The following is a 25,886-nucleotide window of genomic DNA, read 5'->3' on the forward strand; positions in this document are numbered from 1 at the left end:
ACAAATAACAAAAGTTCATAACTGCAATGCTTTGGGGTTGACACAGACCATACAGGGCAAATAAATTGTCCAAATCCCTCTGCTATATAGATACAGAAGTAACAGGAGAAAACCCTCTTCCTAGCAAGCCCAAGGTAAAGCACTCCATAATGATTGTACTCAGCAATCCATAATAGAGAAAGAACAAAAAGAGAAATTAGGTCAATGGGAAATTTGGGGTGAAATTATCACTCCTGTGACATATCCCACTCCAGCCCTGAGAGGGCCATGGCAGACACTGTCAGCTCCCAGGGAAGCAGGTATTTCTTTGTCTTCCTTTGAAAGAGAATCTTAATTATTTTCATGTATTCATGTCCAGCCCAGGAGGTAAATTTGGATTCATCCAAGATAATCTAGGTCATTCTACCTTCCACAATAGGAAGGATCTTGGGGTGAAGTTTGGGCCAATAAGACAAAAAGTAAAGTCCCCAAGAAACATTTCTATCCCTCTTAAAAGCTAGTTGAGGGTGACATTTTTTTTTCCTTATCTTGTCCCTGGACTTGGTTTCATGAGACCGTGGTATCTGGAAGAGTAGCAACCATCATACAACCATAGGAACATATGCCTGAAAGCCATGCCATCAACTTGAATAGGCAGGGTGAAAATATGGGACCACACCTGCTGGTTTATGAATTAACTACCCTGGGAACCACTGGACCTCTAGACTGAGAAAAGAGCTGCCTTAAATGTTGAGTCTCTGAAACATGGCTTTGGTAAATAGAGCCAATGGAAAAATTAGCTAATTTTTTTTCTTTCCATTCTCCCTTCCTTCCTTCTTTCCTTCTTCCCTCCCTTCCTTCCTGCTTCCTTGCCTTCTTTCTGTTCATCCTTTTAGTGATGGGGAAGTTGTAGGTTAAGGGATGTGAGTACTCTGCATCAGCTCATTCAGTCCAAAATATGTTTTATAAGCAAAGGGTTAGAAAGGAAGATGGTGCTAATATATGAAGCAGTAAAAAGAAAAAAAAAAGTTAGACAGTGGCTGAGCAGCAATGACGTAGAAATAAGCACTGAAGAGAGCTCCTTTTATAAGGGAGTTATGTTTAGTGACGTGGGAGACATGAGAATCTTTGAAGAACACACAGAATTACACAGAAAGAGATAGAAGTATGATGCACTTATGAATCAATTTATTAGAAGAAAAAAAGATGCAGGAGAAAAAGAACCAAACTAGGAGGAAGGAGTGATTGACCTTTGTCCTCTTTTTCTCACGCAATCATAAGCCAGGACAGAACTTCCTCTCTGCACATGGTAATAATAATGCATGTTCTATTCATCCTCAAAGTATCATTAATGGGAAAATGCTTTGGAAAGAATAAAATAAATTCTCATCATAGTAATAACATGACAAAATATATTATGACAAAATATGTTCCATTTATAGGATACCGAGTTTATCACATTTGATACATTCTCGCAAAGAAATTATATGGATGTCATTTTCAGATAAGAAAACTGAGGCTTAGAGAAATTCTTATTTGTCTAAATGTACACAACTAATCAATGGGAGAACTATATCTAACCTACAATTTCATATATATAACCTACAATTTCATATATATACAAACTAAGCAAAGATATATCTTTTACCACCCTCCCTTTCCATTTACATTGGGCTTGTCCTAAACTGTTATCTATTGTTTCTATTTACAATAGGGCGGAGGGGGACCTAAAGAGTTTACTTCAAACTATCCCTGATAAATTCAAGAGTGGTTGACTCAGTGGAGGTTGATCGCAGCCAACAAGTGTTTACCCCCTTACCCCTTCAGAGCAGTGAGAGAGGATAACTTTTAAACACACGGGACACACTTCATATTCAACTAGACCAGAGTGGTCTTCTGCCTGAACTCTTCCACAGGTTTGTAGGACTGCAGGTCTGTTCATTATTAAGCTTATGACATGGAAAGTAGTTCATTTGTATGGAAATAGTTGAATTGGGATGATGAGTTCCTTGTTCAAAATGAACAAGAAAATGAACACAGATTTCTGATTAAAAGCCAAATCATTCTTTGAAAAGGTCAAAAATGATGACTTCAAATGAAATTATGTCAGCTCTATTTTATATGGGTTATTGATGAAGCGCCCTCCAAAATACGATCTGGTTCTCCGGTGTTTCTGTGTGATAGCAAATTTTAAAGTCTCCTTTCAGTTAAAAGTTTTAAAAGTAGATACATGTTGAATGCCTAGATACATTTTGAATGCACAGATTTTATGTTTTATGACAAAAATAGACTAAGGGATTATATCAATCAGGGTCCTGGTGGGCATTACACACATTACCTTGTAAAGCTAAGCATAAGTTATTTTATGATCCAGCATTTCTTCCCAAAATAGATAGGTGTACATATCTACTAAAATGAGTATATATACCCTAAAAACATGTGTATAAAATGTGTATGGAAATAAAGTTCATAACTAAGAACTGAAAACAACCCAAATGTCCATTAACAGTAGAATGAAATAAAAAAGAAGATGGGTCTCACACATATGACACTATACAAACAATTTAAACACAAATGAGGACATATGCATGATTTTATTTCCATAAAGTTTAAGAATAGATAAATTTTACCTTTGGTGTTACAAGTTAGAAAGTATTTGGAGGCTTTGGAAATATTAAATGGTAGGGCTTATGGGGGAATGTCTGGGCTGCCAGAAATGTTCCCTTTATCCATCCCTGTACTGCATATATCTGTAAAAATCCACAACACTGGACATTTAGGATTTGCGCATGTTACTGTATTAATTGGATACCTAATAAAAAGAATTCAATCAGAGTTCCTGGTTTCACAATTCTATATTTAAAAGAAAAGCATTGCACAGATGTTTTAGAGCTTTTAAAAAGCTAGTGAATGGGCAATTCTGACTGGCCTGGTTTATGTTTCCCACAACTAGTTCTGCAGTGACCAGTAGAACCAGTATCCAGCTTCCTGTAAATTACAATAGATAACCAGCAATCAATTTGAATCCAATTTTTATGCAGATTTATAATAATGAGTTCTTTTTACATTTCACTCCATTAGTTGCCTTATTAAAAGAAAATATACATTCACCATCCTCTTTATTAGAAAAATACTATCAAGGGTTTTTTTTTTTTTTTTTTTTTGGTTACTATAGGTCTCCTTTGTCTGGAATAGGTTTCTAATCTATAATTACATTCCAACAGTAATAATGATTAAAATGAGACAATTTAGGTATAATTAACATTGCATTGTGGGCTGCTTTTCTTAATTTTACAGAAAGAAAAACATGAAATCCTTTATGACTTCTTTTATGAAAACATTGGCTTTTATGTACATTATTTTGTATTCTTGGTTTGTAGTGTACAGTGTATAAGGAGATCTTTGAATCAAGCTCTTTTCAGTTTTCTTTTTTTTTTTGAATAGCTGTGCTTTGAGGGATAATGGTTTTATTTAGGAAGGTACTTCTAAATTACTGTATTCCTTTATTTTTTTTCCAATGTGCTTAACTGTATTTTAATGATTTTGATTTCCAGATAATGATATTCATTCTCACAGACCAGAGAACTCCAATTTTAACCAAATATTTTTTTCATCACCCTTTCTTATTGCATTACCTTTTAATTTAGAAAAGTTTTCTTTTTATGGGCATTGATTCTTGATTATGTAAGGACCATTCTAGTTGAGTTAGCTTAGTTGACTAGAGTGTGTACTAATAAAGTCAAGTTTTGAGGTTTCATACCTGAAGGGAAAATAGACTTTATCTATAAGTCAGATGAGCTGCCCTGTAAATACCTTGCAGGGGCCCAATGACTTAGGTGTCTGGATTCTTTCATCTATAAATGAATGAATGAATATGAATTAATAGATGGATAAATGACAGATAAAATTAAACCACTTTCTCAGTTGATAAGAGGATTAGCTGCAAATATCTGATTTTTCAGAATTTCGACAGCACTGGTAAAGTGTTATGCATTGAAATATATATTTTCCACTCTTCAACTTATTATTCCAAAACTAAACTCAAATTAACAGGTTAAAATATGGCAGGCACTTTGCACAAGGCTTAACATGTAGGAACAAATATGACACAGTTCAATACTCAGGTAATTCATAGCTAATAGAGGGAGGGGACTGTGTGTGAAGATGCTTTAATCAACAATTAGCATTTAGAGTGTGCTAGAAAAAATGTATACAGCAAGAAGAGATGACAGAAAGAAGAAAGTGAATAACTTTATAGGAATACTTATGGGTGGGTGTGGAAATCAGGGGAAGCTTTTTGAGAAAATCAGTCTTTATGATAGAAGACCTTCCCATTTCTCTACTTATCCTTCTCATCCTTCTGTTTTCTTTCTATCCTGTTGGAATAAGTACTCTTTATGTTCGTCCCACATTCTAGAGAATGTGCCTCTTCTTTTTATATGCATGAAGTCCCTTCTATATCCACCCTCTTTCTTCACATATGCTATTATTTTTCTTCATCCAGAAAATTCTGGCTTTTCTCATACCTTTGAAACAACTATAGTGAAACCCTTTCTTGTTTCCATCCTTGACTCTATTCTTTGTTCTTTTTAATTCCATCCTTACTCAAGAAGTTGAAATTAGCCTGTCTACTCAGTTTGTACATCTTCCCCTTCCCTTTACTTATTAGTCCACTGTAGAACAGATGTTGTTTTAACTAAGGTCACCAATAAATTTCATTTTCAAAATATTTTGAGACATCTCTGCATTTTCTGGACCTCTCTGGTGCTTTGCTACTGTTGGATTATCCTTCTTTCTTGAAAGAGTCGCTTCCTTTAGCTTCTGTGCTGAGAACTTCTCCAGGATTTTCTCCTATGCCACTGAGAAGTTTCTTTCATTTTCTTCTAATGGTTTTTTGTTTTGTTTCTTCCTAAATGTGAATAATACACTTTGGTTTTAACCCTTCTCAGTCTACACATTCTCAATTTAAATGACTATCCCTATGATTCCCAAAAGCTTGTCTTCAACATAAGCCTTGCCAATGATTTCAGATTTTACTTTGGAAAATGTTTTTGAAACACACATACACACACACATTTGACGGAGGAACGTTGAATCCAAGTTTTGAAAGATAAATAAGAAGTTGGCAAATGGAATGTGATTATGGATATACATATACTTAAGTATAATATACTTAACTGAGAAACAGCATATGGAAAAGGGGTCGGGCCCTGAATCATGAAATAATATTTTGGGGTGGAGAACAAGTTTGACTGTTAGTGTTAAAAAAAAAAAAAATCAGGGCCATGGACAGAAAAAAAAAAATCAGGAAGACAAGGAGAACAAAATTAAAATAAAAACAAAATAATACAAAACAAAACGTGTGTAGCATCCTTATGAGTTTGTTTGTTTGTTTGGTTTTCTTTTTATCCTGCAGTAGACACAGCATGTGAATGCAGGGTTTGGGGAAGAAAGTAAGTATAACCTGCTCTGGTAGTTATGTGGACCACAAGGTGAGATGTGTAGTAGATGCAAATAAGACAAGTGTAAGGGGGCCCAGAAATAGTTGGAAGGTGCGTTTGCCTCCAATGCTGTCACCAACCTCCCCTGTGAGGACCATGTGTTATCTTCTGTCTTTTATATCTCTCACTTAAGGCTCAGCGAAATGGTCTCCAAACTTTTGGATAGCACACCCTGTCAGTAAAGCAAACCAAGAAACACAACTTTAGGGGACCCCAATAGAGTTATATTTGTTTGTATTATATGTGCATGTCCTGTTGCACTCATATGCAATAAACATGCACAAGAGAAATTTTTAAATTATAAGACAAAGCTGAAATTAAATGTTTTGAAATGATTAATGTGTTTTAGTTCAAAAATCCTTTTAGCTTGAATGGATGTGTGTGTATAAGCACTGTTTTCACACAGATATGATTACTTCATATATACGTAACACATATATCCGCATATATGATTATTTATGCTTAATTATTTTTTGAAACATTGGTTTAACATTTTTTATATAGCATTTCAAAGAGATGGTTCTAAGTTTAATTTATATTGATATTGCTTTTAATGATTGTCATAGATCGAAAAAAAAAAAAACCCTCACCAAGGAACAATTTGTACAATATTCACTTAGGTAAAGTTCTTGTTAATAACAGTGGTTATGGATTTGTATCCATAGTTCAAGTAGATTTTACGACTTTATGTACTTTTGCTGACTTTACTGTTATATCTGATTATATCCTCATTTTTTAACCTCTATGTTTCAAGTGAAGAATTCACTTTAGAATTTAAAATGTCAGCTCTGCCAATTTTTATTGTTGGCTTACCTTGTTGGTTTAGATCATTAATATGATTTTTAATTTATAGTTTCCTTGAAGGTGTTTTTTGAAATTACCTATTTTGTGAGACTTACTTTAGTTGAAGTTAGATTCCTTCCTTTGTAAATTCATTTAACCACACAAAAGCTGAAATAAGTTGCAATATACTAGAAGTAGATACCAGAATGAGGACCCCATTCTGAACCTTTTTGACCTTCTGACCAATAGATCCCAGCTCAAAGGAGGGGACTTAAAATATAATTTCAAAAAAGTTTAAAAAAATTTCCTACAAGTACAAAATAAACACTTGTCAAAGATGTTATTCAATTCATTAATTAATGACATAAACAGTAAAAAAGGGAATGGTGCTTCAAAGAACAGTTAAGGAGCTGAGTACTTATAGGCAATTTAGTAAAGAATGTTAGACTAAGATAAGATCTCTTTGTTACATGTCCTACAGGGCAATAAACCATATCCTTTAGGGTTACCTTCTGTGCCTGGCATGTGCATTTCTATTAGAAAAAAAGTTGACAAACAAACATGCAATTTCACTAAGTCTGGCATCTCTAATTTAAAAAAATAGTGATTTGATCAAAGTACATTTCAGTAAATGGTAATTCTTAGGTGTACTTGCGCCTTCGGTTGATCAACTTTAGTTCAATTTCTAAGTTATAAGTTATTTTTCCTAACATTTTGAAATATGTTGTTTTCAACACTGTTCATAATAAGGATAAAATGCATGAACAAAGCTGACCTAACCTAAGAGACCAATGCACAGTTTGGCATAATCAAAACCACTAATGATCAGTGTTCTACTTCCCTCAGGGCTGTTATCTGAAACAGCATGATCACAAAAGATATTCTATAGCCTGTATTATTGAGACAAACAGAGAAAGAAATGCAGTGTGCAGCTGTTTTTATTGTATCTGTCATAAGATTTGACAGTGCGTCCACTGAGAGCAAAGAGGTCTCTTATGTACAGAAATATAAGGACAAAGGACAAAAAAAATTCATAACTCCCTGGAAGATAATTCAGGAAGCGCAGAGAAGAAAAGTTGAGGCAATGTACAGAATTCTGTTTTTCAGATTTCTATTGTTTTATGAACAATTTATTGTGAATCTATCTTGTGTTTGTTTGGAAATCAGATCTTAATCTGTGTCCTTACTAATTTTATTTATATTGGAGAGAGAGAGAGAGAGATGCAATGAACTGTAAAGTCATAGAAGTATGTAGGGCTAGAGTAGAATATGGATAAATATTCCTGGGCAAGTGTTAGGAAAGAGTTCGTAGGGGAGGGGACACTTAAGCTCTAAATCTTGAAAGATTAGAAAACATTTTCCAGGTGGACACGGTGGAGAATGGCCTGCCAATTGGACCTGGCAGTGTACACAGGCATGGGACTATAAACAGCATTATGACTTTGGAGAGATGAATGTGGTTTGGGGTGTGAGGTAGAGTATGAGGGAAAAGGAAGCTGGAAATCACAGAGGGCAGAATAATGAGTCTTCTAAATCATACAAACTGTTTTGTACTTTATCAATGACAAACCTCTCCTACACACCGCCGGCCTTGGTCAGGAAGAATGGAAAAGCAAAAGCATCTACTTCCATTAGAATCACTGGTAAATTTCCACTATGATAATGGAAATAATGCCCTGATTGGCCTCTGAGGTATAAGTTCCTGCCAATGCTATTAGCTTGGATCCTTCTACTTTCCTATCAATTATTATCAGTAATGATATTCATTATTGCTATAAGCTAATGGACAGGTTATAAATTGACCTCAAATTTTATTTATTTTATGCCCTTAATAGTTGAAAATTGGGACTACATGCTACCAAGAGTTTGCTGTGGGACAGTGTGGGACAGTGGTTTAAAAAAGTGGTTCTATGAAAACTGGATTGGATTCTACTCCACACTGAATCACTTTGGATGAGTCATTCTTCTCTTCTTGCCACCATTTTCTTCATGAATGCAGTGGGAGTTAGGAGCTGGAAATAGAGAACACCATGCCAAGCCCCTCATATTTGCCCTTAAGAGTTAAGCTCTAAAGGCTACGTATACGCAAAAGAGAAAGTGCCTGCTCAGAGTAAGAATGGGCTTTAACCTAACCTAATGATAACAGCTATTTAGCTAAAAGCAAAACCATTAAAAAAGGCGGAGATGGGGGCAAGCAAAGGGCAAGCAAATCTTTAATAGCCAAGGTGCTAAGTTCTTCTCCAAGGACTGACCCGGAGAGGTGAGATTCTTATTGTGAGTGGAGACATCAGGCCTTCAGAACCTGAAGCAGGCAAATATTTTAAACCTATGTCCATTAGCTTTTGTTCTAAAGCCTCTGTTACCCTGCACCTTTGAGATATAATGTGATTTCTCAACATTCCTTCTACATGGAGAGAGAAAGTATGAGCCCAAGGATAGACTATTGAATCCCAAACGGCTACATTTCTCATGTAAAGTTACAAAACTGGCAGTCTGAGCTTAAATCTTGGCCCCTATGAGCCTACCATTGTGAAACTGATTTTATCTTGCTATATTAACACAATCAAGTCTTTCCGCTTGTTCGTGAAGACTAGACTATCATTGGTAAACGAACCACATGAATTTTGTGGTGAATTATCTTGGTGGCAGACTTACCTCAAAGACTATATACATATTTTCTTTCCCATTTCAGGAGCAATTATATCTGTATTCATTATTTCACATGATTGATAGAGGGACAAGTATATTGAAAAGTAACACATAGATGAAGTTATGACTCCCACTGGTTTTCAAATTTCATTTAAGATATTATAATTTGTGTATTACAACATCTAAGTCACTATTATTCACAATTTAAAAGAATTGACGATTATTCTACTACTGTAATAAATATTTGTCCATTAAAGAAGTTTCCTACAAGCTTAAATGCTAAAATTTAAAAAAAAAATCTATTGTGCAATTTTAATCACCATATTAGTGAGTTGATATGAGGAAAATAAGTGACATGATCAGATACCAATTTGATTTACTTAACAGTTTAACCCAGGTTCCATCCAAGTTCTGCAATCTTTCAGTTTTACAAAAGAATATACCTTTTGGAAAAGCTTGTATTGCATATATCACAGAAATACAATCCCATCATTATTACGTTTGAAAATTCTTAAGAAAAATTACCCTAAATTTGGAAATAAGGTAGTGATGGATAGAAGAAAACTCTTTAAATATCAGATAGTAGTACCATATAGTAGGCCCAATAAAACATTATTTCTTTAGGAGAATGTACTTGGGTTTGATTTTATAATTTACTATTTGATTAGATCTCAGTATTGTGAAGTTGCATGTTTACTCACAAATTTCTTTTCAGTAGTGAAGATAAGCTCCAAGATTATAGTTTTATTGCCTTATATTGGATTACCCACTTTTATTCTAACATTCTTTTTTTTGTTTTCTTTTTTTAATGCTGCAAATCCCCAGTTCCTCCTCAAATGCTCTTGGAACTAGGTCTATCATTTATACTGGTTCCTTCACTGTTGATTTGAATAAATGTTTGACTTGTGCATTTTTTTCTGGTTGTTGTCGAAAATCATGTTTCTATGTATTTTTTTAAATTATAAGTTAATATATGTAAAACACTCATATTTGTGTTTGGAACACAAAATGTCAGCTATTAGTATCATTCTCTTGGTAATATAATTTAGAGTTAAGGATATGGATTTTAGAGTGAGAAATATTGGATTTAAAATCTGACTTTGTATGATATTAATTATATGAATTTGGACCCATCCCTTAACCCCTCCAAATTCCCATGACTATATTACACATAGTAATAGCAACTACATACTTTGTTGTAAAGACTAAATAACACAAAGCATTTTAAAGTTCTTGGCAAAAGTCTGACACTAAGTGCACAATAGTCACTGGCTACTGTAATTCGATTAAAAAAAGCTTGTTCTTGGAATGTGAATGAATACACATGGCCATGATGGATTGTGCAGTTCCATATTTGCAAGAGGGTGGAGGGGGACAAAGCACCCACTTACACATTTATTGCTATAACAACTAGAGTAAAATTGCCTGTGTTTTACTGGAGGATTCCCCCATCAAACGCCAGTGAAATTGGTAAAGAAACAGTTCCCATTTCCTTAATGCGTGAATTGCTGAAATGGATTTTCTTAAGTGAAAGATTTCTACTCCTAAATCCTTTTAAGTGTGTCCTAGTTCCCAGAAGACAGCTTGGAAATTGCTCCCAAGCACCAGACACACATTTCAAAGTGCAATATTCAGTGAACCCTTCAGAATCTGCTTAATAATGAACCCTTGTGTGTTGACATGAGACTAATATAGGTGATATATTGATTATAGTCTCATTGAAATATGAACTTTTTCTGCACAACCAAGGGTGTACAAGTAAGAAATGTGGATTCTCTGCCTGGACCAATTAGCAGGTGCATGAATTTCACTTGTCCTATTACCTCCCAGAGTTAATATTAATGAGAGGATTGGAGATGCTCACTGAATTTTCCTTTTTTATTTTTCTTTTTTGCTTTGCCCTTGTGCAAAGCAAGTAAAAGATAAGTAGCCAAGGGCCAGTGTCCATGGCTGTGATTAAGTGGTGACAAATGTTTACAAGAGCAGTGCTAATCAGTGGGGGCTCACATAGTTCAAATAAATAGTTTTTGACCCACACTACAAAAAGTTAGAGCCAAAAAGAGGGCAGCATAAAGAAAGAAAGAGCAACCTCCTCATTCATAGACTGCCATTGCCATGCTTGGAGAATTCTTAAACCTGAAATGGTTTCCATCGACCACCCAGAAAGTTCACTGCCAGCTGGTGAATGCTCCAGAAATGCCAGCTTTAACATTCTCCTAACAATAGGAACAGTCAGGAAGGTAACCTACCAGCAAACATGTGTGCGTGTGTGGGACAGAAAGCACATGTTATTGGAGACACTTCCATGAAGAAAATGCTGTATGAGAGAATGTTTTAAAAAGTGAATGAGATTTTGAAAGAGACAGGCTTTATTTTACACCACTGTGCTGTCACATATGCTCATTGCAACTTTGGCAACTCTTTAAATTATCCAGGCTCAGTTTTCTCATCTGTAAAATGGGAATAAAACTACCAAATCTTGCAGGGATGCTGTTAAGTCTAAACAAGAGTAGACGCTTTGAGATGATTCAGTGAAATAATGGATGTGAAAAAACACAGTTCCTGACACTTAGTATACAGCTAATTGATGTTAATTTCCTTCATGAATCTGTTAGTAACCCCCTACTATTAATCTTAATCGATACACATTGTTGTTCCCTAATAATTAGCATAGACCTTACTGTGGTCTTTTGTTGAATATTTGCTCCTTGAAAGAGGTCTTCCAAGATGTTGGGTGATCTAAAACATCTAATTCTGCCCCCTTTGAGAGACTCAAAATGGAAATATTTCATAAAGCAGTCGTGAGTTTTTCTATGTTGATGACAATCTTGACTTATCTAGAACAGAAATATTTCTGGAAGCACCACCATCAAGTCTTCTTTATAACAACTGAAACCGTGGCCTCAGATGGATATATTTTTGCCCTTAAGGATAATTTGCAAGCTGAGTGTTACAGGAGCAATTGGGAGTCTAAGAGGAACATGGTCCATTGGAGAATGCCACATCATGCAAATTTCCTGGTTCTATCTCAACAAAAAGGCAGGTTAGACTGAATTATCTAATGCATTTCTGCTCAATAATTCAATAAAGGAAGGTCTGCAGCCATATTTGGGGAAGAATTCTACTCTGGCCCTCCAAGTTCCTTCATCTCCTTTGGTTGAACCACAAACGAGTCCCAGTGCAATTAACTTGAACCAGTTCCAAAAGGGTCATTCTCCATTGTTTCCCAAAACTCTCTCGCTTAAACTGAATATCTTTGTGTGCTACATCCAGGATGAGCCCATAATCCTGCATCTGAAATTTTAGTAGTCCTCATCCGCATGGATGTATTCTTTTAAATTTGGTACTTTTTTACTTATTACATGTATTGACTGGGTCTTATGAAATATTCTGGGTGCAATAAGCCAAACAGGGAAAGACAAATACTGTACGATCTCACTTATACTGCTGATCATATGGCAGTTCTATTTTTAATTTTTTGAAGAACCTCCATCAAGCTTTCCGTACAGGCTGAACCAATGTATATTCAAACAACAGTGAACAAGGTTTCCCTTGACACTGCATCCTCGCCAAAAGTTATATTTCTTGTCTTTTTTTTTTAACTTTTTATTTTATACTGGAGTACAGTTGATTAACAATGTTGCATTCGTTACAGGTGTACAGCAAAGTGATTCAGTTATACATACACGTGTATCTATTTTTCAAATTCTTTTCCCATTTAGGTTGTTATATAATATTGAGGAGAGTTCCCAGTGCTATACAGGAGGTCCTTGTTGGTTATCCATTTTAAATATTATTTCTTGTCTTTTTGATAATAGCTAAACTAAAAAGTGTGGGGTGATATCTTGTGGTTTTGACTTGCATTTTCCTGGTGATTAGTGACTTTGAGCATATTTTTATGTACCTGGCAGCCATCTGTATGTCTTCTCTAAAAAAAAAAGTATATTTGGATCCTCTGCCCATTTCTAAAATGGATTATTCGGGTTTTTTAAATTTTGCTATTAAGTTGTATGATCTCCCTTCTGAGAGTCGGTGCTCTGGAGCACAGCAGAGGGAAAGTGCAAAGATAACGCCTGCCTTCTGAGGTCTCGGGACAGGTTTACAGTCAGTCTTTAGATGTGTATTTAATTAGAAGCCTGCCCCTCCGGCTGCAGCTATGATAATAATCTAATAAGCTTCCTTCCAGATGGATGGAGCTCCTCCATCTGTTGCCTGGTGCCCTGTTACGGGGCGGTAGCCTTTCAAGAACCCTTTCTCTGTTGGTTAGAGTCCTGTGGAGCCTGTGAGCGGTGGTCTCACTGTGCATCAGAGTCAGGCAACATAGAGTTGTCTGTCCCCTGGCAGCAGCCCCCAAATCAGGGCACCAGAGAAGGGTATAAGCTTCTTTCTGCAAGATACTGGTGAGCTGGGGTGAGGCAGAAGTAGTGCACAAGGATTGCATTCACCAGCCCCCATGCCTTCCCAGCCCCTTCATAGGCCCCTTTATACTGATATTTGCCAAACCAGAAGCCTGCCCCTCCGGCCAAAGCTCTTGGACAGGGAAGTAAGCTTCTTTCTCAGAAAAGGGCAGGTGGTGTGTTTCAGTCTGCTATCTGCGCAGTGCCCTGGGGGTGGGAGTCTTCTAAGTACTCTCTCTCTGATGGTTACAATTACTCAGGAAAGCAAGCCCCTCTGGCCTCCAGAACCAGGTGATTAAGGGGTGTCCCCTGCATGGCAGCCACAAAAAGTAAGGTCACCAGATACAAAACCTAGGGCACCAGACATGTGTAAAATCTCTGCCCGGGTGACACTGGGCCAAAGATGGCAGCCACTGGCTGGAGCAAGGCATAAGGGGAGTACAAAGACGGCAAAAAGTACATAAATAAATAAAAAGGAAAAAAGAAAGAAAATGAAAAAAAAAGAAGAAAGCGAAAAAAGGAAAATAAAAAAATAAGTAGAAAAGAAAATGTAAAAAAAAAAAAAAAAAAAGATAGTCCCTGCAGCTTCAACAAGGATGAAGGAGAGCATGAAGATGGCCCTCACTGGCTGGAGAAAGGAAGAAGGGGAGTGCAAAGATGGTAATAAATAAATAAATAGTAAAAAGAAAAGAAAAAGAATAAAAAAAGAAGGAAAAGAAGAAATAAGGAAAATAAAAATTTTAAAACAATACATAGAAAAAAGAAAATAAAAATTTTTCAAAAATAGAAAAAAAGGAAAATTAAAAACAAAAAAGGTAGTGTCCACCAGCTGGAGCATAAATATGGCACCTTCGGAGCAGTGCAGGGGGCAGGGGGAGATGTTTGGCCCCTGCGGTTTTAGCAAGGATGAAGGAGAGGTGCCCGCCAGCCTCGTGTCCAGCAGGTCTCCCTGCCCTTAGACCAATGCTTTACAATTAGGAAATAAGACTCTTTCACATACAGTCTGGGTGCTTTTCTAAGGGCTGCTTCTGCCCTGGGCCGTGGGGCGGGTGAGTCCCTACCTGGGCTGTTTAAGAGACATTCCTCAGCTTGCACAGCCCCCTGGACCTCAGGAGGGTGAGCCCCATCGGTCTTTAAAGTCAGGTGTTTTAGGGGCTCACCTCTCAGGTGCTGGTCTTCAAAGTTGGAGTGCTTGGTGTGAGGTAGGAACTCTTTACCCTCAGGGAGAAACTCCAGGTTTTGAGTTTCCTCCCCACGGTGGGTTGCCGCCCTGGGGGTGGGGTTTCTGAAAAGATTGCTTACCTGCTTTGATGTGTTTTCCCTCTCTATTCCTGATGTGACAAAGTGCCTCCACAGTGTTTATGTGTTTTCCAGAGGAAACTGCTCTATCTGTAGCTGCGGATGCAGTGTGTCTGCGGGACGACGTGAGTTCAGGATCTCCCTTTAACTCGGTCGGGAGCCAGAACCCTCACTGATTTTTCTATAACTTTTCACTTTAAATTTAAGACTTGCAGGATGCTGCAAAAAATAGGACAGAGATAATACTATGCCCTTCACCCAGATTTCTCCAGCTCATTGATTTTTAAAAATTCAGTAACTGTTTTTTCCAACTTTTACAAATCCACCTATTGTTCCATGATAGTCCACCCTTTCTTTATGTTTTATATACCTTTAATTCTCTATTTCCTTATAGCAAATATGTTTATTTTATAGTGGTTTACATAAAAAAAAAATTTGTGTGTGGTGTTCAGCCTCAAGATTGATGTTATGATTCTCACTAGTCATCTAGTCTGTAATTTCTGAACATGGGTATATTTACCTGTGGTTTCTTCTTCAGGGTCCCTTCCCCTTGGCTGAGAAAGCGTTTCTACAGCATGAATGTACAATGCCTCTGCTGCGTGCTCTGAGGAATCACTGGTCTGCGTCCAGTTTTTAAAATAATATCTCAAGTTGGGGTATTCCAAAGCATGTGAATAATGCAAAGTTGGATTTTATACGTTTGGAGTTTATATTTCTTAAGGGAGATTTGTTTTGCTACCAGTTACCTGAGGCAGCAAAAAGCTCACTCCTGGTACCCTAGAGCAGTGAACTTCTTTTCAGGCCCCATCCATCCGAGGGCAACTCTTTCTGGTCTCGGCTTTTTGCTGGGATTTCAGTTTCAAATCCTTATTTTGTAGGTACATAAGTCCAAATTTCCTCTCTTTGTAAGGGCATTAATTTATTAGGAAAATACCCATTTCCAATTCATTCCCAGCCTTCCTTTACCTTAGTATGGAAGCCGACTATACTGTCTTCAAGTTTCCTTTTGTCTGATACCTAGAAATCTCTTTTCAGTCTTTAAACTAGATATGAATTAAATGTTTAAAGTATTTAAGTATTTTTTTTTAGAATTTTTATGTGTTTTTAGAATTACATATATTTTGTTAACATTCTGAGTCTAACAGTGGGAATGTACAAGGCACTAGAGGTTATTCACTTTAATTCCAGTAAAGTATGATAAGACATTTACCCATATACTAAATACTTATGTTGTAGACTGACTTGACACTGCGTGCAAGTCTGAATGTGTGTGTGTGTGTGTGCACGTGCGCACGCCTTAGATTTTCTTTTTTAATCAAGAATGAGAATCTTGATTTTTCTTTTGGTCACTGTCGAAAGGCCTGGGGAAAATTTTATCTCAAGTCACTCACATTTAAAGAGAAGGAAAATTCCTTCCCCCATCTTCCTAAAATAGAATCTTGGGTTACTCTCAGTTATTAATCACATAGTGACATCTTTGTGTTCACACCACTGAACCAAGCAATGCTATGAGAGATACAGCAATAGGGCAGCACTCTCCCCCTCAAGTCGTTGGGAAGAGGAAGAGGCACAAAGAAGATACACCTTGGTGAGGGTCCTAATAGAGACAGAGTGCTTTACATGGGCAAAGAACATATTTTCCTAATAGAGAAATGTATCACCAAAGACTGCATGGCAGCATCTAAGAAACATCATGAGAGAGAAGTGATGTGAAAAGGATTCTAGGAGGCAGAAGGGCAAACAAAAGCTCAGAGGATGGAAAGGGCAACAGGGAGCCCAGAAAGAGTGAAGAACCCCTAGTGTGGAGCCCGAGTGAATGTGTGGAGTTGGGAGGAGAAGAAAAGGCACCCCAGGTCTTGGTGAACTTTGTTTATTCAAAAGAATGGCTTTGGATCTTTTAGAGCAGAAAAGACAGGATAGAAACAATAGTAGAAATATGAAGTTGTCTAAGTAAGGTCTGAGGGTTTAGAGACTCATTTCTGTTGGTTTCCTTCAAACAGCATGTATACCATAATAAATAGCTAGTTCCCCACTTACACAACTGGTGGTTGACATCCAACTAGGGAAAATACAATGATCTATTCTACTACAAATGTGAATTCACAAAGAGAGGTATTTACCAACACCTGCATCCTGCAAGTCTAGTGTTCAAGAGCAATTATTATTGTTACTTTGCATTTATATAGCTGTATTTTATTTACAAGAGCTTTACAACTATGTTTGTGTGTGTGTGTTTTTATTTGCTTTCTCCTTCTGCAGCCGTGTGAAGTGTGTCAAGGTTATTGGCCTTATTGTGTAGATTAAACATTTGAGGCAATTAAGATCTGAAGGGAGTTTCAATTTATTTTTGGCTTTGGAAGAACAGTTCACAGGTAACAAGAGGTCCATTTAAAACTGCAAAGGATGGGTTCACAGAATATAGCAATAAAAGAAAAACAAATACATTCTGCTTCCAGTAAATTAAGATAAGCCCCATTTCACATTAAAAGCATTTTTAAATTCTGAAGGTTCTTTTTTCATTAATCAGTAGAATATAATGTACCTGTTTAGACTAGAGGCTATTGATTCTAGGAGACTTGTGATTAAATGCTATTATTGCTGTTTACTAGCTGTGTGGTTCTGATAAACTCCTTAATCTCATTGAGTTTCCAAGTATAAAGCATAAATAATAATGTGTTCTTAATTGGCTTTTCATGAATATTAACATCTTGCTTGCACAATATCTAACAGGTGTAGAACTATTATAAGGAAAGAATGAATAGCATTCATCTTTAACATAATTATCATGATCAAATAGTTATTAAATATTCAGCTTTTGTGTCCTCAAAAGAATAATATAATAACATAGCAATTATGCACTAAAATACTCTACAGCATTTTTAAAGATTACATGATATTATTTTATTTAAATATTTGTCATAATGTCTAAAAATGTCAATAATATATATATATATATATCACTGCCTCACTTTTAATGCTTGATTTATCAAAATTTTAGACCACAATTCAACAAAGTATACCGAGTTACACAAATATGTGCAACAAATACAAGAAAATTTTACTAAGCAATTATTTCTGACTAATCAATTAAAAAAACCCCTCAGATACCCCAATTTGAGGAGAATGGTGCTATTAAATAGCTAATTCCCAGCAGAAATGAAATATCAATAACCCAAATAGTAAGGAGGAAAATAAGACTACAGATTGAGTATTTAAGTATAAGATTTTGCCATCTATATGAACTGTATCACAAGCCAATATCAAAGGGTTTCTTTGAGATCTGGGCGCATTCTCCATTATTTACCCCAGCTGGAGTGGTCAGCATGGGAAACGCATTTCAGACCACTCTGAGGAAATGAGTGGTTAATAGACTTCACTCCAGGTCAGCTACCTACATCCAAATCTCCAAATACATTGCATACAAAGCAAACATAAAGGACAGAAAATAAAACTGTGTATAACCCATGCCTAAAGTAGAACTAGAAGACACAGAATGCTCAAACTTTAATTCACTTACAAATGGATGAATAAAAATATGAAATTACTAGAGCCAGGGCTGGAACACTTCCAGAGGAAAGTTAAGATGACACTACATTTAAAAAGGAACACACTGTGGGGTCTGGGAGGTGGCCCTGATCTTGATAACCTCACACAAGGTCCTCCGAGCTGGAAGAGAATTGAAAACAGCTCTGAGACCTTGATGAGTCAGAGCATGATCTACTGAGGATAAGAGAATGTGAGGGATGGATGAGGACCTCTGGCAAGTAGAGCTTCTGGGGAAAAGGGTGCAAACTAAATGAGGAAGCTGTGTCTACAGTCTTGGCAGAAAACGGAAAGAAGAAAGCAAGAGGTACAAATTAATGGATCTACCAAAGAAACGAAACAAAAATAAAAATTTCAAAGCCCACATCCATTAAAAAAGAAAAAAGAAAACACACACACACAAAGCCCCTCATTCCTCCAAATAAATAAATAAATAAATAGATAAATAAATAAATAAAGTAATTCAATAAGTAAACTGTACTTCACAGTTCCAACACAGAGGATAGATTTTGGCTAAGAAAATAGTAAGTTGACTCATATGTTTACCAATTCTCATAAATAAATACATTGGATGTTGTTAGTCCAAAAAAAAAAAAAAAAATCCTAAACACTTATGAAAACAAACAGAAAAAGACAAGTAAAATAAGGACAAAAGTTTTCACTGATGAAAATACTCTCCTCAATTATCAACCACAAAATGGCCCAAAACATAATAAAGCAGGAATTAAATGCTATTAAACAGTTAATTGAAGATATTTCAGAATACTTAAAATAGGAAATTCAAAAAATCAGAATAGAAATGAATAGGAGGAAAAGGTAAAATAAAGTTGATGGAACTAAGAAAAATTAAAGAGAACTAGGTCTTCTGAGATGTGAAGGCTGAATTACAAGGTATTAAAGAAAGAATAAGTTTAACTGAAAATAAAAGTTGAGGTAGAGAGGATAAAAGAAAACATCTAAAAAATTTAAAGCAAAAATATAAAGGGAATAATAAAGATTAAAAAGAAAGTAAAAGAGAGAATAGGCACACACAAACACACAGAAATAAAATACCTGGAGAAGAATAGCAAACAACATGTATGTAGAACTATCATTACAAATTATAACATAAAAATAAACTCTGGAAATAGAGGGAGGATGAAGATCTACATATTAAAGTTGTCCACAATTTACCTGAAAAACTGGACCAAGACTGGTCAACCATAAAACACATCTGAGTAGAACAAATAGCTGTAAAGGTATATTTTTGTATCTGTAGAAGCCCACACAAAAAGAACAAGTTACATACGAGTGAAAGAAATGTAGTATAAGAGTTTGCAAGAGCATCACAGAAAGCAAGAAAACAGTAGATAAATGTTTTCAAGAAACTCAGAGAAATGTGTGAGGCAAAGGGCTGATGAATCTACAAGTAGAGTAGCAGTGTCATGAGTGGATCCTCCCCATCATTACTCCTGCGAAAGTTAACTGCTATCTTGATTTCTACCCCCAGAAATAAATTTTGTCTTTTTTGAGTTTTATATAAATGGAAGCATACGGTATGCAGTGTTTTATTTCTGGGTTCTTTTGCTCAACACCATGTTTGTGAGGTTCATTCATGTTTTTTTGTAGCAATAATTTATTTAATTTGCTTTGCTGTATAGTAACAGTTGTGTGATTAGTCACTTATGATTCTTTGTATTTATGTGGTATCAGTTGTTATGTCTCCTTCTCCATTTATAATTTTATTTATTTGGCATATATGGTCAATTAATTTACGACAAAGGAGCCAAGAATGTACATTGGAGAAATGATAGTCTATTCAATATATGGTGTTGAGAAAACTGCAAAGCCACACGTGAAAGAATGAGACTGCACCCATATTTATACCATACATAAAAATCAACTCAAAATCAATTAAAGACTTAAAGATTATACCTGAAACCATAAAATTTCTAGAAGATGAAATAGGGATTAAATTTCTTGACATTGTTCTTGGCAATGATATTTTGGATTTTATACCAAAAGCCAAGGCAACAAAAGCAAAAATAATAAGCATGACTATATTAAACTAAAAAGATGCTTCATCAGCAAATTGAAAAGGCATCTTATGGAATGGGAGAAAATATTTGAAATCATTTATCTAATAAGGGATTAGTATTCAAAATACATAAAGAACTCACACAAGTCAATAGCAAAAAACAAATAAACAAACAATATAATTAAAAATGGGCCAAACATTTATATAGACATTATTCTAAAGAAGACACACAAATGGTCAACAGGTACATGAAGAGGTGCCCAACATCACTAATCATCAGGGAAATGCAAATCAAAACAACAATGAGGTATCATGTCACACGTTAGAACCACTGTCATCAAAAGACAAGGAATAACAAGTATTGAAGAGGGTGCGGAGATACAAAAACCCTGTGCACTCTTGTTGGGGATATAAATTGGTGCAGCCACTATATAAAAGAGTATGGAGGCTTCTCAATAATTTAAAAATAGAACTACCATATAATACAGCAATCCCACTTACAATTTATTGTAATTATATTTTTATCTGAAGGAGATAAAATCAGGATATGGAAGAGATATCATCACTCCTGTGTTCATTGCAGCATTATTCACCACAGCCAAGATATGGAAACAACCTATGTGTCCATCAACAGATGAATGGATAAAGAAGACATGGTGTAGATAGATAGATACATAGCTAGACAGATAGATATAGATATAGATTGTACACTAAAAATTAGACAACCTAGAGGAAATAGATAAATTCCTAGAAACATACAACCTACCAAGACCAAATCATGAAGAATAAAAAAATCTTTAAAGATTAATTACTAGTAAGGAAATTGAATCAGTAATCAAAAGCCTCCCAATGTTGCTCCCAAAGGAAGTCCAGGACCAGAAGGCGTCACTGGTGAATTCCACCAAACATTTAAAGAGGAACTAATATCAATACCAATTCTTCTCATATTCTTCCAACAAAGAGAAGAAATTCTTCCAAACTCATTTTACAAGGTCAGCATTACCATGATACCAAAACCAGACAAGACATCACAAGAAAAGAAAATTACAGGTGAATATCCCTGATGTACAAAGACGCAACAATCCTCAAAACATATTCGCAAACTAAATTCAATAATACAGTTAACAGATCATACATCTTGATCAAGTGAGATTTATTCTAGGCAATGCAAGGAAGTTTCAACATCCACAAATCAAGCAATGTGATTATTAACCAAAAGAAGGATAAAAATCATATGATCATCTCAATAGATGCAGAAAAAGCATTTGACAACCTTTCATGATAAACACGCTCAACAAATTAGGTACAGAAGAAACGTTCTGCAACTAGTAAAGGTCATATGTGACATGTTTACCCTCCATGTGTTGGAATTTTTTACAGATTTCTCCTTAATTAATATCAAGTCTTATAGCGTTGTGGTTGGAAAAGATACTTGATATGATTTCAATTTTCTTAAATTTACCAAGGCTTGATTTGTGACCCAAGATATGATCTATCTTGGAGAATGTTACGTGAGCACTTGAGAAGAAAGTGTATTGTGTTGTTTTTGGATGGAATGTCGTATGAATGGCAATTAAGTCCATCTTGCTAAATGTATCATTTAAAGCTTGTGTTTACTTATTTATTTTCATTTTGGATGATCTGTCCATTGGTGAAAGTGGAGTGTTAATGTCCCCTACTATGATTGCGTTACTGTCGATTTCCTCTTTTATGGCTGTTAGTATTTGCCTTATGTATTGAAGTCCTCCTATGTCGGGTGCATATATATTTACAATTGTTATATCTTCTTCTTGAATTGATCCCTTGATCATTATGTAGTGTCCTTCTTTGTCTCTTGTAATAATCTTTGTTTTAAAGTCTATTTTGTCTGATATGAGAATTGCTACTCCAGCTTTCTTTTGATTTCCATTTGCATGGAATATCTTTTTCCATCCCCTCACTTTCAGTCTGTATGTGTCATTAGGTCTGAAGTGGGTCTCTTGTAGACAGCATATATACGGGTCTTGTTTTTGTATCCATTTAGCCAGTCTGTGTGTTTTGGTTGGAGCATTTAATCCATTTACATTTAAGGTAATTATCGATATATATGTTCCTATTATCATTTTCTTATTTGTTTTGGGTTTTTTTATTGTAGGCCTTTTCCTTCTTTTGTGTCTCCTGTCTAGAGAAGTTCCTTTAGCACTTGTTGTAAAGCTGCTTTTGTGGTACTGAATTCTCTTATCTTTTGCTTGTCTGTAAAGGTTTTAATTTCTCTGTTGAATCTGAATGAGATCCTTGCTGGGTAGAGTAATCTTGTTTGTAGGTTTTTCCCTTTCATCACTTTAAATATGTCCTGCCACTCCTTTCTGGCTTGCAGAGTTTCTGCTGAAAGATCATTTGTCAATCTTATTGGGATTCCCTTGTATGTTATTTGTTGTTTTTTCCTTGCTGCTTTTAATATTTTTTCTTTGTGTTTAATTTTGGTAGTTTGATTAATATGTGTCTTGGCTTGTTTCTCCTTGGATTTATCCTGTATGGGACTCTCTGTGCTTTCTGGACTTGATTGACTACTTCCTTTCCCTTATTAGGGAAGTTTTCAACTATAATCTCTTCAAATATTTTCTCAGTCACCTTCTTATCTCCTCTTTACTGGGACCCCTATAATTCAAATGTTGGTGTGTTTAATGTTGTCCCAGAGATCTCTGAGACTGTCTTCAATTCTTTTCATACTTTTTTCTTTATTTTGCTCTGCAGTAGTTATTTCCACTACTGTATCTTCCAGGTCACTTATCCGTTCTTCTGCCTCAGTTATTCTGCTATTGATTCCTGCTAGAGAATTTTTAATTTCATTTATTGTGTTGTTCGTCATTGTTTGTTTGCTCTTTAGTTCTTCTAGGTCCTTCTTAAACGTTTCTTTTATTTTCTCCATTCTATTTCCAAGATTTTGGATCATCTTTACTATCATTGCTCTGAATTCTTTTTCAGGTAGACTGCCTATTTCCTCTTCACTTGTTTGGTCTGGTTGGTTTTTGCCTTGCTCCTTCATCTGCTGTGTGTTTCTCTGTCTTCTCATTTTGCTTAACTTACTGTGTTTGGGTTCTCCTTTTTGCAGGCTGCAGGTTCGTAGTTCCTGTTGTTTTTGGTGTCTGACCCCAGTGGGTAAGGTGGGTTCAGCGGGTTGTGTAGGCTTCCTGGTGGAGGGGACTGGTGCCTGTGTTCTGGTAGATGAGGCTGAATCTTGTCTTTCTGGCAGGCAGGACCATGTCCCTTTGTGTGTTTTGGGGTGTCTGTTACCTTATTATGATTTTAGGCAGCCTCTCTGCTAATGGGTGGGGTTGTGCTCCTGTCTTGCCAGTTGTTTGGCATAGGGTGTCCAGCACTGTAGCTTGCTGGTTGTTGAGTGGAGCTGGGTCTTAGCGTTGAGATGGAGATCTCAAGGAGATCTTTTGCCATTTAATATTACATGGAGCCGGGAGTTCTCTGGTGATCCAATATCCTGAACTAGGCTCTCCCACCTCAGAGGCTCAGGCCTGACACCCGGCCGGAGCACCAAGACCCTGTCAGCCACACGGCCAGGTACGTGGGGAGTTTCTTCCCTTTTGGGAAGTCTGAGGTCTTCTGCCAGTGTTCGGTAGGTGTTCTGTAGGAGTTGTTCCACATGTATATATTTTTCTGATGTATTTGTGGGGAGGAAGGTGATCTCCACGTCTTACTCCTCCGCCATCTTGAAGGTCTCTCCTGTTGAATATTTTCTAATAAAAATTATTCTGAAAATGAAAATAAACAAAAATTGTTATGCTCGTCATATCTGGACAGTTAACAACCCTTATGATTGTATTTGCTTAGTGTTTCTTAATTTATCCTGACAGCTCAGCATAAATGACATTTTCTCTGATTGTTATGGCTGAGGGCTACCTATCAGACCAGTTGACATAAGACAGTTGAAATCTGCTCTGAAAGGTAAATGACTCATGAAAGCAACAAAAGAACAAGAGCCATAAACTATGCCTGTTATTTTGACCACCCCGTCAAATACAAAATTAGTCCTAGAATATTAATTTTAATTATGTAAAAGCCTGTTTTTCTCAATTCAGTCTAGCCTGGGGTAAAACTAGTATCACTAGAGCAGATTTCTAAAAAGTATTTTTATAACCAAAATAAGAACTTTGTAACATAAACAACTCTTAAGAAGTAGTAGGAAAAGGAAGACCTCTGAAAACCTTTACAGAAAATGTAAGCAATTCATTCATAAAAGAGTAGTGTGTGTCCGATAAACATACTTGAATCATTTTCAAACTCATTGATAATTATATAAATAAAAATAAAGTGAAACACTCTCATAATGCAAGGATGATATCAGAATTCTAAATGTTGTATTTGACTGGTTGCATTTAGAAAACATGAGTCAAAAATCTGCACTGTGTACTCTGACATGGTAATTATATTTTTATATTTATTATAAGGAAAAATCATAGGTGTGCACAAGGACATTTAAAATCATAAATAGGGACTTCCCTGGTGGGGCAGTGGTTAAGAATCTGCCTGGCAATGCAGGGGACATGGATTCTAGCCCTGGTCCGGGAAGATCCCACATGCCGTGGAGTAACTAAGTCAATGCGCCGCAACCACTGAGCCTGCACTCTAGAGCCCATGAGCCACAGCTACTGAGGCTGCGTGCCACAGCTACTGAAGCCCACACGCCTAGAGCCCATGCTCTGCAACAAGAGAAGCCACTGCTATGAGAAGCTTGCACACCACAACGAAGAGTATCCCCCACTTCCTGCAACTAGAGAAAGCTCGCCAACAGCAACAAAGACCCAACGCAGCCAAAATAAATAAATAAATAAAATAAAATCACAAATACACTTTCTTAAGATAGTGACAATTTGAATAAAATCCCTGCATTTTGAATAGCAGAGAATTGTTATATAAATTATGGTATATGCATATTATTAGATTGTTAAACTTGTGTGCAAAGGAATATTTATTGGCATGTTGAAATGTTTTCAATATATTGCTAACATGACTTAGAGGGAAAAAAAGGCCACTTATGTTATATACAGTATGGCCTATTAAGATAATAGAGTTAATGAGGTTTGGGGAAGGGGCTGTAGCAAAAGTCAATCCTAGGTTTGACAAAGGAAAACATAATATTGTCATAAAAATGTCAGAGACTTTTCAATTTACACTTCCTGTCTTAGAACAGTTTTAGATTTATAAGAAAATTGCAAAGATGTTATAGAGCATTCAAATATACACCACACCCAGTTTCTCCTATTTATTAACAACTTAAAAGGGTAAGATGTTAGTTAGAATTAATGAATCAGTATTGATACACTACTATTGACTTAAGTCCAGAGTTTATTCAGATTTTGTTAATTTTTATCTAAAGTCCTTTTTTTCCCCATCCTGGATACCATCTTAACATTTAGTTGTCATGTCTCCTTAAGCCCATCTTGGCTGAAACAGTTTCTTAAACTTTCCTTGTTTTTGATGAGCTTGACAGTTTTAAGGCATGCTTGTCAGGTGTTTTGTAGGATGAGCCTGAATTGGGATCTGTTTGATGTTTTTCTCATGATTAGGCTGGGATTATGGGTTTGGGGGAGGAAGCTCGCAGGATAAAGTGCCATTCTCATCACATCCTGTCAAGGGTATCATCTACATGATTTATGACTGTTGTTGCTGACCTTTATCACCTGACTGAGGGAGTATTTGTCAGGTCCTGTAAAGCACTGGTTT

The sequence above is a fragment of the Eschrichtius robustus genome, chromosome 5 (genome assembly GCF_028021215.1).
Source record: "Eschrichtius robustus isolate mEscRob2 chromosome 5, mEscRob2.pri, whole genome shotgun sequence".
Classification (NCBI taxonomy): domain Eukaryota; kingdom Metazoa; phylum Chordata; class Mammalia; order Artiodactyla; family Eschrichtiidae; genus Eschrichtius; species Eschrichtius robustus.